We start from the raw sequence: 14,282 nt of genomic DNA, 5'->3' as shown, positions 1-14,282 counted from the left end.
CTATCAGATTATTTGAGTCATGTGTGGCCGGCCATCCATGGAATAAAGATTTATAGCCAATAAAAGTAAATGATGTGTATGCATCCACACGACCACTACAGCGGCTGCTTTCTTTGTAGAAATTACAGTTCATCATCTTTTATTGTAAAGATTTCATAAAAGCTTGGCAGTTGGAAAAAAGGAAGCACTGTTATTGCTTTATTGAAGCAATAAAAGTAAAAGCTTGACCAAATGATTCTATTTCAATTGGACAATTTGAAAAACAAAACACCTGATCTTTTTCTGATAACATCCTATAGTTAGGGCTGCACACGACCCAAGCCGAGCCAAGTCTGGGTTCTTTAAGCTTGGTTCATGCTCGTGTTGAACCGAGTGGAGCTCGTGCATGTGATGCTCAAGCTTGGCTTGACTAAGCTTGAGTAAAGCTCAGATATGAAGAGAAGCTTGAGTAAAGCTCAGATGTGAAGAGAACATTTTTTTTCTTTTGGAAAACACATGAAAGAAAGGTATTAAGGGCACGTTTGCTTGGCCCAAGTGAGAATTGTTCTCACACCACTGCTGGGTTGCCCGCGTGACCAGCGGCATGGTTGTGAGGATGCTGAGTTGAAGGCACCGGATCAAACGCCACTGGCGCACAGGTGTGTTGTTAGCTTTCAGAGGGCCACATAAGGCAGGGTGGTCATGGGGTCCCACCTGGGGTTTTCACTTTGGCGAGGGTTCCTCATCATAAAAAAAAAGTGAGAATTGTTCTCACATTGTAAGAGAACAATTCTCTTGTTTTCTCACGTTCATTGTGAGGGAACTATTCTCGTTTGCCCCATGCCTCATGTGCAAGCAAATGTAAGAAGTGGGGCAGTGAGATTTGAAATCACATTTGGGGCCATTTTACTTTTCATATGATTCAAATTCACATTGTGCACCCTGTGGTTTAGAATCATATGATTTCGAATCACTAGATGAAATTATATGTGATTTCAAATCACATAAGATGCGAGCAGCCGTGCCCTCAATAAAAAAAAACTGACACTGTAAGATCTGATTACACAAAACTTTTATGCAAACCAAATCCAGCTAGACACAACCAAGTCCGACCACAGCATGCAATTGACAAAATTTATTATCACAAACAAACATGTTGGTTTAATTCAGTTTAAAAAGGGTTAATTTGTTGTGGGGTTTTCTTCTTGAGAAAATCCAGATAATGAGATTTGTTACCATGGTTGGATCTTGATCAAGCCTGACTCGAGTCAAACTTATAAAAGCAATCATACTTAGGGGATGTGTCCGTCTTGATCCAGTCGGGTCTGTCTGATCCAAATTTGTTGTACGCCTGGATCTAGTTAGGTTGTAAGGGACCATGGACAAACTCAATGCATGTGCAGTAGAAAGAAATAGAGGGCGCTTTAGATTATCCAAATCGTGCTCTCCCGCTGCCGATGCCTGTTCGGATCCACATCTGACCTATGTCAGATCACCAAGGTCGAGTAGGATTACCATCTAATCTGAGACCCGTTAAAGGATCCAATTATCCAACCCGAGTGTTCTCTTATATATTTTCACGTGAAATTATCTTGCACCAATTTTAACTTGGTTAACTATCATCATATATATTGTGCGGAGATACGGTAGAGAGGCACATTTGGAGGTGGGAAAAAATGGGGAAATTGTTGATGAAAAAGAAAAGGTGCCAATTTCGTGATTATTTCAACAGAGAAAAATTCTCATCGGAAAAATTTTGAAAAACGTTTTCATATGAGAAATTTCTCCACCTCGGGAGGCGATTTTTTTTTTCAGATGACTGGCAGCCGGGGATAACATTCTCACTCTCTCAAAATACTGCTTACTTTCTCAAGTTTTCATGCTGATTCTACTCCTCCAATGAGCAAAATACCTAAACCTAGAGATGGCAGTGGACCGGGGGAAAGCGGGGCCCCGCCCCACCTTGCCCTCGTTTGGACCGGAGATGAAGGTCATGAAACGGGAATAGAGGTGGGGATGAAGGTTAAATCCCATCTCCGTGTGGGGATGGAGGCGGGGATGGACTTACACTTTCCCCTGCCCCGCCCTGTCCCCATCCCGATCCCCCGTCTTGGCCCCGCCCCATCCCCAATCAGGGATGACAATAGACCGAGGGGAAACGAGGCTCTGCCCCGCCTCGCCCCGTTTGGATCGGGGACGAAGGACATGAAACAGGGATGGAGGCGGGGGTAGAGGTTAAAATTCATACCCGTGCAGGGATGGAGGTGATAAGGATATAATAGATTCCTATACTCATAATACTTCAAAACACAATGAACTCCTAGACTCTTGTGTCCAGATTATACCAGCACATGAAGAGTCTGATTAATGAAGAGTCTTATTGAAGCTTGATGATTATCGTTTTTAATAATCATTACAAAAAACAACAATTGTAGTGTTATCGTTATTTTAATATATGTTAACTCTTGCAAACAGTTGTATTCTGTATGGCTATAAATAGCCTTCTTAGCTATTGCAAAAATCAATGAAAATACACCGAAGATGTTTTCTTCTCTATGTTGTAGTTCTTTCATGGTATCAGAGCCATGACTCTCCATCGAGCTTGACATGGCCTCATCGTCGTCTCTTTCCTGCCCTATAATCTAGTGGAATGCTATTGCAAGCCTCATCTCGATTAAGCTTAATCGAGACAATTATTTGTTGTGGAGATCTCAGCTCGAGTCCATCATGATCAGTCAGGACCTTCTCAAATTTGTTGATGGGTCTCCTCAATCAGAGCTTTTTATTGCCATGCCAGACAAAGGTATGACAGAGAATCCAAGTTATCCTATTTGGACTCACTCTGACTAATTGACACTTAGTTGGATAAAAGCTACCATTTCAGAAATTGTTCTTGGTTAAATTATAAGAACCAAAACAGCATGTGAGGCTTGGCTTACTTTAGAAAAATCATATGGGTCTCAATCTCCTTTAAGACTCAATTTTTTGAAGAAAGACTTAACTTTCATTAAGAAAGAAAATCTGGATATGCTATCCTACTTGGATCACATCAAATTTCTAGCCAACTCACTCACTATCGTAAATCACCCCGTAGACGATGAAGAATTAATCCAAATTACACTGAACGGTCTACCTCATGAATATGAGAGCTTTGTGACATCTGTCACAACCAATTCAGTATCATACTCCTTTATGAATTTATATGAACTGCTTCTCAATCAGGAAAAATATGTGCTTTTATCTCATATCAAGATTCCTGAAATATTTGAATCCCAGCAAACGACCTTCACCACTTTCAGAGGTTGGGACCGAGGCCGTAATTTTAATAGAGGTCGTGGGAGGAGTCAAGAAAGAAGTCCCTCTCCCAACACAACCAATAATAACAACCCCAGTTATCAAGGCGGGCGTGGCACTATAACCTATCGGTTTTGCGAAAAACGAGGACACATTGCTAAAACATGTTGGAACATTCCTAAATCCTTTTCAGCCATGATTCTTTAACAATCCAATGATAATTACTGATATCCTGATATTGTTGCTACAAATCATCTAACCATGGATGATCAACAATTTTCTCAAAAATCACAATATCATGGTGGTGAGTAGGTTATGGTAGGTAATGGTAAGATGCTCTCTATCTCCCACATTGGTAATCTTATTTTGAGTTCTCAAGGATCCACTTTTTACCTAAAAGATGTTCTTCATGTTCTAGTTATTACGAAAAATCTTTTATTTGTGGAAAAGTTTACTAAAGATAATGACTGTATTTTTTAATTTACTCCCTTTGAATTTCTTGTCAATGATCGTCACACAAGCAAGATTCATCTACGGGGACCGAAATCCCATGCAGAGCTCTACCCAATTAAACTAAATCCTCATATATAGGTAGCGACATATGCAGGCAGAGTAGCCTCATTTGACATTTGGCACAAACGTCTCAGTCATGCAAACAAAAAGATTATCTCTCATTTACATTCTAGTCATTGTTATTTTCATTAATAAAAATAACAAAATAAAAATGTGTGAAAGTTGTCTTATTGGCAAGGCTCATAAACTGCCTTTTGGACACTCAACTTCATCCATAAAATCTTTCCTCAAACTTCTTCATGCTCATATCTAGGGACCCGATCTAGTCAACTCACGTAAAGATTTTCGCTTTTATTCTCTTATTGTTGATGATTTTTCTCGATTTTCATGACTTTTTCCTTTGCACACTAAGTCACAAGTTTTTTAATGCTTCAAAGTCTTTAAGTTCGTTATTGAAAAGCAACTACAAACCTCCATCCACACCTTTCAGTCTGATAATAGAGGAGAGTTCACCAATTATAAGTTTGAAAACTTCTTACGAGACCATGGCATACTACATCAGTTTCCGTGCCCATGCACTCTTGAGCAAAATAGTCTCATTGAACGGAAACATTAGCACATTGTTGAAACCGAACTGAGCCTACTTTATTCCTCGTCTTTGCCATACTCTTTTTGGGTCGACGCTTTTCGTACTACTGTCTATATCATAAACTGTCTCCCTACCTTAGTCCTTCATCGTAAAACTCCTCACGAGCTACTTTTTAATAAATCACCTACCTATGATCATCTCCGCATTTTTGGTGCTCGTCCCTACCCCCTGTTAACACCATATCTCACCACCAAATTTCACCCCAAGACCGTCCCCTGCATCTTTCTTGGATATGCCTCTCGCCATAAGGGCTATCTATGTCTTGATCTGTCTCGTAACCACACCTATGTCTCCCGCCATGTTTACTTTGATGAGTCCACTCTTGGATCCATACTTTCAAAACCTTGCTCTCATTTACCTTCCTTCTCTGCCTAGGGTCTCTCTCCTCCCATTATTCTTCCTCCTCCAGATTCCCTACCCTTGTCGGCTTCTGAACCACCGCCTCCACTAGATTCCTCTTTTCATCCTCCGTCCCCCACTAATGGTATAAGTCCCATACCTAATGCTGGCTTCCCGGAACTAGCCCCACAACCTCCATCTCTACCCACCATTGACTCTCCCAAACTCGTTCTAAATCGCCCCTTTAATCATGTTCATCCTATGGTTACTCGGTCCATGTCCAACTCCCTTAAACCGCGTACCTTGTATTCCTCTTGCTACCCGATTTCACTTGCCCTCTTTAGCCTGATTTTACTCACACCTGAACCCACCTCTTTTAAATAGGTCAATCTTGATCCTAAGTGGCGCTCAGTCATGCAAGAAAAATTTAATGCTTTACAACTCAATCACACATGGCACCTTGTTCCTCCTCTTTCTCAATATAATGTTGTTGGCTTCAAATGGGTCTTCCAGATTAAATGCCACATCAATGGCTTTGTTGCTCGATACAAAGCTCGACTTGTTGCTAAGAGATTTCATCAAGAAACAGGTATTGATTTTTCTGAGACTTTCAACCCCATGGTAAAACCTACCAACATCCATGTGGTCATTGCCCTTGCGGTCTCGTTCGCATGGCCTCTACATCAATTAGATTTTAACAATGCCTTCCTCAACGGTTTTCTCTTAGAAGATGTTTATATGGCACAACCTTCTGATTTTGAAGACAGTTCTCATCCTCATTATGTTTGTAAGTTGGACCGTACTTTGTATGGTCTCAAACAGGCTTCATGTGCCTGGTATCACTGCCTCAGCTCTTATCTTCAGTCATGCGGATTCCAGATGTCTCTCTCTGACACTTCTCTGTTTGTCTTTCGGGACCGTGCTTGGGTTATGTATGTTCTCATCTACGTTGATGACATCATAATTATAGAAAGTTCACAAAATGCCATCAACAAGTTAATTCAGCATCTTAGTCGTGCCTTCTCCGTCAAAGACCTTGAGTGTCTAAACTATTTCTTGGGCATTGAAGTGCTTTACACTTCCTCAGGTCTTCATTTGTGCCAGCATACTTATGCCTTGAATCTCCTTCATCGTGCTTTTATGGCAGATGTGAAGCCCGTCTCCACTCCCCTGAGCTCCACTACTCTACTACTTAAAGATATGCCTCCGCATTCCATGACCCAACACTATAGTACCGGAGTATAGTCGGTGGCCTTCAGTATCTCACCATCACTAAGCCTGATATTGCCTTTGTCGTCAACAAGGTTTGTCAATTTATGCATCATCCCACGGTGACTCACCGGTCGACAGTCAAATGTATCTTTCAGTATGTCAAAAACACCATTCAGCATGGTCTCTTTTTCTCACGGTCCTCCTCGTTTCAACTCACAACCTATTTTGATGTCGAGTGGGCTGGGAGTCATGATGACCGCAAATCCATAAGTGGTTTTGTTGTGTTTTTGGGTACCAATCTGATCTCTTGGTCTTCTTGCAAGTAAAGGATCGTAGCTCGCTCCAACACTGAAGCTAAATACAAGTCACTAACTTGCGCTGCCTCAGAGCTTCTCTGGCTACAGTCTCTTCTGTCTGATCTTGGTCGCGCCCTCTCTTCGCCACCCATACTTTGATGGGATAATATTGGTGCACTTTATCTTACTGCAAATACAGTCTTTCATGCTCGCACTAAACATGTTGAAATCAACTTTCACTTCATACGGGATCATGTGCAAAATGATCATATCCAGGTTCAATTTCTCTCTTCATCTGACCAACTGGTTGATGGGCTCACGAAGCCTTTTCACTCCACGTTGAGCTCGCAGGGGCATGATAAAGATAAGGTAGATTCCTATACTCATAATACTTCAAAACACAATGAACTCCTTCCAAACTCCTGTGTCCAGATTATACCAGCACATGAAGAGTCCGATTGATGAAGAGTCCTAGCTTGATGATTATCTTTTTTATAATCATTATCAAAAACGACAATTGTAGTGTTATAGTTAACTCTTGTAGTATTGTGTAGGGCTACAAATAGCCTTATTGGCTATTGCATAAATCAATGAAAATACACAAAAGACGTTTTTTTTTTCTTTCCTGTCGTTCTTTCAGGAGGTTCAGATTTTGAGATGGGGCGGGGGTGGAGACCTTGTCCCCTGCCCCTGCCCCGGTCCATTGCCATCCCTACCTAAACCCCACCTCTCCATGTGAACAAGCACTCTTGTTCCACACTAGTTTTCTACAATTGCAGCAAAGTGAATGCAGATGTTCTTCCTTTTTCTGTGTTTTCTTCCCGTTGCAGGACAATCCTTAAGGCCCTTGTTCACTTTCGTTAAATGGACGAGGAAGAGTTCTCCAAAGACGCCTCAAACTGATGTGAATGGTTGTGTTTGTGATGGTAACTGAGGATTGTGGAATTTTGGCTATCTTTCAGATGGGTGGAATGATGTTCAATCTGAAAACAGGCGCTTGATTGATACCGTTGAGGTAGGAAACAGAATTGGGGTGTTGGCGTAGTACACCTCAATCATCACAGTGTACGTGTGCCTTTTCTCAATAAGCGTCTCATCAAAATCTCCTTTGTTCGAGGCATAAAGAGGCGGCTCACCAATTGTTTGTTGATATGTCTCAACAAACAATTCCAGTCTAAAATTTGTAGTGTTATTACTTCTCTCACGTTTTTTTCGCTTGATGTTCTCATATCACACAAACAATACGGAGATTTTGTTTGAGTTCTCGTGTGTAATTTTTTTTTATGATTTTTTTTTTCACTTCTAAAAGTTTGCCTCGTTAGAAAGCCATTGACTGGGTCACTGGAGAGTAAGAAAAGTTTACATAAAACGCCAGGTAAGAGAGAGACTGGATGTTTTATTTGTGGCTGAAAGCCTTTATCGTTTGCCTTGTGTCAAGCGGGTGTGGTCCCAATTCCCCCATGTGACCCTCTCTCTCTCTCAATCATTATATCGGTACCTCTCTCTCTTCGCAGCACACGCGCATACACAACCCTTCAATACAGTTGGATAGAAGGAAAGATTTCAATAGTTCCGCCTCTCTCTCTCTCTCCAGTTGGACACCCAGGAAAATTTTCAATAGTTCTCTCTCTCTCTACATAGCACAGCACACAGACATGTATAGACAATGACACAAAATCCTTCAGAAGAATACAGATAGATATCGAAGGAAAGATTTTAATAACTCTCTCTCTCTCTCTCTCTCTCTCTCTCTCTCTCTCTCTCTATGTATTCGATGTCTACGAACGGTGGCGGCGGGGGAACCACCACCAGCGGAGGAGGGGGAGGCCCAAAGCTAGCAGCTCCCCACCACCAACAGCATCAGCAGCGGCCCACCACCCCCTCCTCCTCCTCCTCCACTGCCCTGGCTCCCGTACCGACGCCATCCCAGCCGGCGAAGAAGCCGCCCTCGAAGGACCGGCACAGCAAGGTCGACGGTCGCGGGCGGCGCATCCGCATGCCCGTCATCTGCGCCGCCCGCGTCTTCCAGCTCACCCGCGAGCTCGGCCACAAATCCGAAGGCCAGACCATCGAGTGGCTCCTCCGCCAGGCCGAGCCCGCCATCATGGCCTCAACCGGCACCGGAACCACCCCCTCCAGCTTCTCCACCTCCGCCGTCGCCGTCCGGAGCCCCTTCTCCTCCGCCACCCCGGCCTCCCTTGAGCAGAAGGTCGGTTCTTTGCCCCCTCAGGCCTTCATCCTCGGCAAGCGCCTCCGCTCCGATGACGACCCTGCCACCACCTCCCCTTCCTCGGCCTTCCTCGCCCTCCCTGCCCGGCCAGAGTCTGGGCAGCTCTGGAGCTTCGCCTCCCCGGAGCTCGTTGCTACGCAGGCGGCTGCCGGAACAAGATCCGGCTGCTTTGCCGCCTTCCCAGCCCCGGCTCCCTTGATTGGCGAGGCGTCCGCTGCCCGGCTTGGGAACTACCTCCCTATCGGGCACGGCCACCTGAACCTCCTTGCTTCCTTCTCCGGCGCCCCCTTCACTGGACGGAGGGAGGAAGACCCCCGTTGACAAGGTGGAGGGATTAGTTCCCCCTGGTCTTCTTGATGACGGTGGTGGTGATGATTGGTTTTCGTTGTTATATATGAAGCGTATTTGTGGGTTCCTGTGAAGAACTTGGAAGGTGGAGGATTTTCATGCGTGCAAGTTTTTCTCTTCTTTTTTGTCCTTAATTGTCTGTTTTTCAAAAATGTTTATTTTTTCTGCTGTTGGGATCTGGGGATCAAGCATTTTTATCAGAGCCACTAGTTTAGAAAATAACAAGTTGTGTCGTGTGTAATTCCTCTGTTGTTTCTAGTGTATTTAGATCGTGTGATTGGACTGACTGTGTAATTTGATTGATTGGCTCCCTCAGTGTGAATAAATATTTAGTTGGGTTTTCGTTTCCATTGTTCTATTCTTTTTTCTCTCTCTTTTGTTGGGCTTGATACATGGTAGTTGTAAATTTGTGTCAGTAATGAGTTATCGACTTGTTTTGAGATTGTGAATCTTGAATGTGGTTTAAGCAGGTATCTTTTAGCTTGTTTGATCGATCCCTGTAACTTTGATGAACTTCCTGACATGGCCGACCAAATTGTGGCGCAATTTCTTTGATATGAGTAGACTAATGGCCTTTGGCATGGCTTTCTAACTGTAACGTAAAACACCCATATTGAATTATGCAAGATGCCTCTCACTTTTGAGTAGGCATTCTTGCTAAGTTGTTGAGTTTTACTGTGCCCTTTAGTGATCTTGAGTGCATAAGCTTTTCAGCTGGAACCTGTTCACTGTTCTATCTGCAAATTTTGACTGATGCCTTCATTCTCTCCACCTCTTTCCTGGTTTACCTTAAATTCCGAATGCACCAAAGTGATTATTACTAAATGGTTGAGCTTGTTTTTGTTGTTTTCGTCATTATGGATTATAGTTGAGGGATCATACATACTCCTGGCTGTTATTTAACATCTTAGATTTGTCTGAGGCAGAAGATTGGGTATTGTAAGTAGTTCACTAAACTCCAAATGAAACTTGTTGGGACAACTTTTATTTGAATTTGTAAGGTACACAGATGCATAATGGAGAGGGCTACTTTAAGTCCGGAGATTAAATGAGGATAGAACTTTCTATTTTTTGTGATGAACAGTGTTTCCCGAGTACATAGGAGGACTTTGTAGGCGACAATGGTCAGTTTTCCATGATTCTTGACAGTCAGACAGGTTGCATAGATTTATTATTTGCAAACTATCTGAATACGAGCATTTTTTTGTCTTCTTTCTGGCAGTCATTCTTTAAAATTAGCTTATGGTAAAACCTTTGCTGGTCTCTCTCATCTTGAATGCTCCACAGTTCTCTTTTCTTTTTATTCTTTCTGGTGATAAAAAAGTTTTTTATTGCAGTATGCATTTCCTTTTCCTTTATGGATAAGGAAACTGCTCCAAAATTCGTGAGTGAGCATGTTTCAGGTTTTACTTTCAAACTATAAAGTATTTTGCATTCTCTCCTAGGATGACTCCATCTCGTGACCTGATTAGTACTTATTGCTTCTTATTTCACGAATTTATTGCTTCAGATGTAGTTGCAGCATGGTACTTGATTTGCCGTTTCTTTTACCCTGCTGTTGAAGGTTGCTATATTTAAATAACGATAGCCACAGTATGATCTCTTCATTTCTAGTTTTTCTTTAACTGAAATAATTATAATTGTTCTGGGAGGAATCATGTAAGGAGACAAGAGGTTGGTTCTTATTTTTTGGTTACTCTTGTCCTCAATCTTCATCTTGAATATAGTGATCTTCCATTTGTCGCATGTTTTTGGCTGTTGTGTGAACCACGTGAACATTCTCCCGTAACATGAGATCTCACTAGCTCTTGAATAGACTTAGGGGTGTCCCCACAATTAGATTACAGCTGAAAAAGAAGATACAGCTAGTTTATAGTAATCTATGATTGATGTAGGCCTTTCTATATGTCTTTATTCAACTGCTGCCCATCTGCATAAATGAAATTGAAAACACTGATTTTGCCCTCTAATCTGCAAACATCCATCAAAGATTCATGCGCTCAACAGGGGCCTTGGCTATGGTTTTACTTCCTTGCATTGGATACTGCCATTCTACTGTCGGAGGGTCACCATCATCATCATCATCTCATCATGCCTTATCCGAGCTACTGGAGGTTGGCTTTATGAATCCTGCTGCTTTGTTCCAATCTGTGCAAATCTACAGCCTTGGTCACCTTATAGTTTTTCATATCATCTCTCACTGATTCCTTCCAAGTCTTTAATGACCTTTCTTTTTTCCTGATTTCTTTTACTTGCTTTGTGTCCATCTTTCTTATTGGTGCTGTGACTGGTCTCGGCACGTCCAAAGCGACTAATTTCATTCAAGCGTGCTTTTGTCTTCCTAGAGTCACTTAGTGGAAGTGAACTCGCACGGTGAAGGCGGTAGTTCCTTATCATATAACCTTGCAGCCTAAGGAACCTTAGTTTTCCAGGAACAAAGGCCTGACAGATGAAAAATGCTACTAATCTTGTGCTGCAGTTGCTGATTTTCTTATGTATCCATGATAGTGTGTAATGTTGTTTTGGTTGTTTTTCGAATAGTTCTTTTGATCAGTTTGGAGTTTCGGTTCTTCACTTCGATGTCCATAAATGTGGTATATGTTTGCTCTCTCTCTGGTCGCAGGCTGGGTTATATGGCATGGCAGGGTCCCATATCTGATATTCTTTTTTGTCTAACTTTAGGTGACATGGCATCAGGTAGAGAGGGATGTAAACCCTTGGGATTCAGGTCAGACAATCTCCAAATCCGAATCTATTTAGTCAGATTCAGAAGTGATATCCGATTAATAATTGGGTCTGGATTCAATATAAAGTATTACATCCTAATCTGAATCTAAACCAAATCCGAATCTGAATACATGTAGTTGTTGCATCTGATTAGCTACTAAGCTAGTTCTATCAGGATTTGGTTTTGGCTTTTTCCATCCGACTTAGCATCTGATTAGATTGGATTCAGTAATTACTTAGATCTGAAGCGAATCCAGCCCGTTTATATCCCTTGGACATGGTGGTGATGATCACTCCCTGTGTATATTTTTCCTTCTTGCAGATCACCAAGAATCGCATTGCACCTTCTAATGTGCAATTTGTCACCAAGATAAGACAGCTTATAGTTTGTACACTTGTACCCCTGTTTATGAGCTGTTCATCTTGGGGTCTGGATTAGAGGGTGCCAACATCAGGGAGATGGATCCCTTGATGACAGGTGGGGATCAGGGATTTGCTCCTGCATTCATGCGTGAGACTAAAGTATTTAATAATCTTGTTTGATGAAACTTCAATAAACAACTAGAGAACTAGTGGATTGCCATCATCTGTGGGTTTTCTGTTTTCTCAATGTTTCTTTAGGAACTGTTTAACATGTTGAAGGGTCATGGTGGCAACTCAGGGGACACCTCATACGCTGACGTGCAGAGAGAGAGAGAGAGAGAGAGATTTTTTTTTTTTTTTCTAGTGGTCCATTATGACAAAGCATTTTGCTTCATTATACCATATTCCAGATGATATTAATATATTCTAATCACATTTAGAATTCAAACAAGTGGAAGGAGGAATTTTTAATTGAGAGAGAGAGAGAGAGTAGCATATTTTAAACAAATTTAGAATTCAATTAAGTGGAAGGAGGATTTTTTATTTTTTTTAATTTTGAGAGAGAGAGAGAGTCCTTCCCCGGGCTAAGGGGAAAACCTCATCGTAAAATTTCAGTCTGTACTAACTAATCAAGATGAAGAAGGGTAAACCAACATAAATCTTGTCAGAGTTAGGGCTGGTAAACGAACATAGGGTGTTCGAGTTTGGCTTGTTTCTTGTGTTGAGCCAAGCCAAAACAAACATTAGTTGTTCATGCTCGAGCTCTTGAAGCCTATTTCATGAGCCGATCCACGAGCTGCTCATTTTTTCCCATCCCTATTAAGAGTGAGAGTGACAATTCAAGCAATATAATACTGCATTTCTTTTTATTATTTGAGAGTTAGGCCACTTATAATAATCAATAAAGGACTCTCGACATTGTCTTTAGAACAGTTAAAAAGCTTCTTTTTTTTTCAGAAAACGACCGTATTGTAGGAAATTTAACATGATTCTCTAAAAATCTTATAATGTTTTATACAAATTTCCTCCGTGACAGACTTTAATACTATTTTTTGACCTAAAAAATTAAGAATTTACATATTTTTTTTGCCTCCTATACCAAAAATTCAAAAAAATAATAAAAAAGGCAGACAGATTGGCGCATTAGCTTTTCAACGCCACCAAAATTGCCTTGATTTGATGAGTAGTTTAGGAGAAACATCCTCTGAAAGATAGACTTTTAGGATGTATATATCTCACTCTTTAGCTAAAAGGTAGATTCATATGATTTTTTTGCTGGCCTCACGAAGTTCATATAAAATATATGTGAACCTCCTCACTCTCGCATAAAATATATGCGAACGTCTTCATCCTCGAATAAAAATATATGCGGATCTCCTCATCTACGTATAAAATATATGCAAACTTCCTCATCCTCGCATAAAATATATGTGGACCTCCTCATCTTCGTATAAAATATATCTGGACCTACTCATTCACACATAAAATATATGCAGATATCCTCATTCTCGCATAAAATATATGCAGAACTCCTCATCCTTACATAAAATATATATGAACCTTCTCATCCGTGAAAAAAAAATCATGTGAATCTACTTTTTAGTTATATAGTGCGATATGTTCAAACAAAATCGTGTGAATCTACTTTTTAGTTATATGGTGTGATGCAATAAAAAAGTTTACCTTTCTGAAGATGTTTCTCCCCAATCGTACATCAGATCAAAATGATCTTAGTGGCGTTGAAAAGCTAACATCTCAATCTATGTCTATCTTTTTTGTTGTTTTTCAAGATTTTCAGCACAATTGGCCCGAAAATAGCATAGAACAAACAGAAAAGGTAATGACTCTAAACATGCAAGTTTTTTATGTCAGATCTGAGAGATATAAATATGAGAACAGAGACTGTTATGTAGAAAACAATCATATAATTTTCTTGGCAAAGATAATCTCGCGATATTTTGAAAAAAATGCTTTTTTTTTAAACACTTGGGGAAAAATATCAGGATAGTTAGATTTTGAAAATATAAAAAATAGTTTTAAGGACGTTAAAAATATATACATATATAAAATGCTAATATAACATCATGATAAAATCAAGATATTTTCAAAATGAGCGATATGTTGAATTAAAATATCAAGATTTTTGTCCGGATTATTACATCAGTCTTTGAAAATATCACGATAAATTTTGAAAACGTCGCCGATATTTTTGTTACTATGGTCCAATCCAAGTATGGACAAACATTTGCTCCTATAAATGCAAGGCCAAGGCAGCTCGTTGAGCAGCACAACATCCCTATATATCATATAACCTTCATCTCTAGCTACTTCC

General features: G+C 40.8%; 1 pseudogene across 1 annotated transcript; it reads left to right on the top strand.

Annotated features, from left to right (window-relative positions):
* Positions 1-7,807: 7,807 nt before the first annotated feature.
* On the top strand, positions 7,808-9,208 carry LOC149835668 (transcription factor TCP7 pseudogene; annotated as a pseudogene). The gene has a single exon (XR_016432639.1). The product of XR_016432639.1 is annotated as a transcription factor TCP7 pseudogene (transcript).
* Positions 9,209-14,282: the final 5,074 nt, after the last annotated feature.

This window comes from Nuphar pumila, chromosome 6 (assembly GCF_984573655.1).
Source record: "Nuphar pumila chromosome 6, dmNupPumi1.hap1.1, whole genome shotgun sequence".
NCBI lineage: Eukaryota > Viridiplantae > Streptophyta > Magnoliopsida > Nymphaeales > Nymphaeaceae > Nuphar > Nuphar pumila.
Note: the sequence above shows the minus strand (reverse complement) of the source record. Positions and strands in the feature narration are given on the sequence as shown.